Source organism: Colletotrichum gloeosporioides, assembly GCF_011800055.1.
Source record: "Colletotrichum gloeosporioides strain Lc1 chromosome Unknown consensus_108, whole genome shotgun sequence".
Taxonomy (NCBI): Eukaryota; Fungi; Ascomycota; class Sordariomycetes; order Glomerellales; family Glomerellaceae; genus Colletotrichum; species Colletotrichum gloeosporioides.
The window spans coordinates 272,261-275,591 of NW_025544753.1; positions in this window are offsets into that span (position 1 = coordinate 272,261).

Here is a 3,331-nt window from a genome sequence, read left to right on the forward strand (position 1 = left end):
TATTTCTTTTACTTAGTTTCTTATATCTTTCTATATTTACTATTTTTATTTTTAATATAAGTAATATCTTTTATTTTTACTTAATATTTAGAGAACTAAATATATTTAATATTTATTTTATTAAGGAAACTTTTAAAAGCTAATATATATTATTCTAAGTAAGAGAGTGAAATAATAAAATATAAATAGAATTTAAGTTTATTAAAATCCTAGCTAAGTTATAATATTCCTATAAATAGGGATATCTTTATAATCTCCTTTAAGAACTAAATATTAATATCTTTAATTATAATCTATCTTATATAGATAGCTATAAGTTATATTACTAGAAATAAATTAGAAATAAATCTTTAAATAAAAAGAAAATATACTTTAAAATAATATTACTAAAAGATCCTTAGTAGATTCCTAAAAAGCTTTAATTATACTTAACTAGAAATAAATAAGTTTAATACTAAATTAGTGTTTTATATTTTATATAATCTTATAGATAAATCTCTAGAATAATACTTTTAGGATTAGTAATTTATAAGATTTCTAATAAGTTTTAATTTTTTTTAAAGCTTAAGCTAAAGGATATTAGTATTATAATAGCTAAAATAAATTATAATTATTTTACTTACTATTTAGTTTATATTATTAAGCTTATTTTTAATTTCTAGTTCTATAAACTATTCTCTTCTTAGTAGTCTTTTAGCTACTCTTTTAGTTAATTTTATAAGTAGTTTTATAAGTAGTCTTATAAGAGGTCTTATAAGTAGTTTTATTATAATTATTTTAAAAGCTTAATAGTATAATAATTTTAATTTAAGTAATTAGATAATATTATAAAATATTTATCTATATTTATATATCTTATAAGAATATAGAATATTAGGTATTTAGAATTTAAAATAGTAGATAAAAGCTATATATTAGAAGTATTTTAAATTAGAGGCTAAAGTAAAATATATTTATTATTTATTATTTAGGTTTATTCTCTCTTTATAATAACTTCTTTATTTTATAAATTATACTTACTCTATATCTATTTTTACTCCTTTCCTTTATCTAGTATACTTACCTCTTTATATTATACCTTCTTAATTAGTAAACCTCTTTATATTATTTAAATATAATCTTTCCTCTATATTTAATTAAAACTTCTTATTAATAATAATATTATTAATATTATTATAACCTATCTATATATAACTAAGTACTAATAATAAACCTTTTACCTTTAAGAACTTAATTAAAAATATCTTTTAGTAAGTAAATATTAAGTTAATATCTATAATATTATTATAATAATCTATAAGGTTATTATAATAATCTTTTTTATAGGTTACTTAGTTAAGTCTAAAGCTAATAAGAAAAGAAAAGTAGCTATAAACTATTCTACTAACCCTAGCTTCTAGCTGTTTATAGTGATTTTTACCTACTTAGAGCGACAGACCTCCTAACTCTACGCCTCCTAATAATATATATAGCCTTTAGTTATATAATTATAGTCTCTAACTACGTCCCTCTCCTAACTATAGCTGCACTTATATATATATATTAATAACCTTATAATCTTTAACTTCACTTTAATAACGATATAGTTTGTGATTACTTAATTACTTAATTACTGTAAACTACTAAACTGTTAACTTATCCTCTCTCTTACGTATTACCTACGCTACTATTAAACACTATCTCTATTACTGCTTCGCTATCTACTATCTATACTATTATTAGTAACGCTCTCTCTATATAATCAGCATAAGGCGCACTCACTAATATTTAAGCCCTACTAGGCTTATGCTTAGGCGTGGGCTGCGTCTGCCTTAGCATTACAGAGGGCTTACGTGAAGAAGGGCCACTCCTTAGAATAGCTAGAGATATATATAGCCTCTACCCTAAGGCTATAAGGGGTGTTTATTACCTTAATTATAGTATAGAGAGGGTCCCTTTTAAGGGTATTCTTAAGGGCTATATCTAATACTACTATAATAAAGCGCTCTTAATTAGAGGTAGAATATATATTAAACTTAAGGGTTTTATCTAGTATATAGATATTATACTCTATAGTGATAGCCTTAGCTATCTCTTTAAAGAAAGGTATACCTTATAGGGGATTAGTATTCTTATATTCCTTATATAGTATAGATATTATAAAGCTTTAGGATTTATTATAGGTTAAAGAGGAAGAAGAAGAGGAAGAGGGATAAGTATAAGGCCCTATATATAGTAGTAGAGTTTTTATACTTCTAGCTATAAGAACCTCTTCTGACGACCTCTTTAGTTAAGGAGTTATCTCTTATATAGTAGCGTTTATAGAACCTTACTAGAGAGTTTAGTAAAGCTATCGCTAAGCTATAAAAGCCTCAGTAACCTATTCAGCCCTAATATAATCAGCCCTACTATATATAGTGCTACTAGCCTTACGCTATATAGCTAGCGCTATTACTATTCTACTAGTCTATTTAGCTAGGGCGTGCGTTTAACTTTATGCGAGGGTTTACCTACTAGTAGGAATATATAAGGTTTCTATACTATTTTCCTTAATTAGTAGAGGGTATAGGTTAAAGTACCTATATAGTGTTTCTAGAATTATGCCTATATATAGGGTGAATTTTGCTATAGTCTTTTTATAGGGGGGCTGCGTTATAACTATAAACTTAATTCTACTAACCCCTATACTATTAAGGCGTAAAAATACCTTATTAATATATTAGATACTTAAAAGAAGCTTATTTACTAGAATAAAGTACTATAGACTATATTAACTTATAAATATATAAAGATACTAAAAAAGATTAATAAGTAGAAGTTTATAACTAAAGAATAGTAAAAAGCTACTTTTAAACTATTTAAAGTTATAGTTTATAAGAAATAGTAAGGTATTTTCTTTATATTTTTTTAATTAATTCTAATTTAAAATTAGAATAGATAAAAAAAGATATTTATCTTAGTTTAATATAGAGATATATAAATTATACCTATTAGTATTATTATCTACCTCTCTTAGATTTATAAGTTAATTTTAAGGAGCTATTAGCTTAATTACTGTTAGCACAGGTATAAGCGTATTCAGGGGCGTAGTATATACGCCTATATAGTATAGGGTTATAGATAGGCTTATATTATGATAAAAGGTGATAATCCTAAGCATTTATAGGTATTTAATTATATAGATAATAATAAGGGAATTGATATATTGTGATAACTTTGGTTATTATTACTTGTATAGTTAGCAGGTTGCTTCCTCTAGTAGGGAAAAGTGAGGGGAAAGATAATCTGAAATGTAACCTACTAAACTGCTAATTATATAAGGTGCTTACGTAACTATACGTATTATATAATT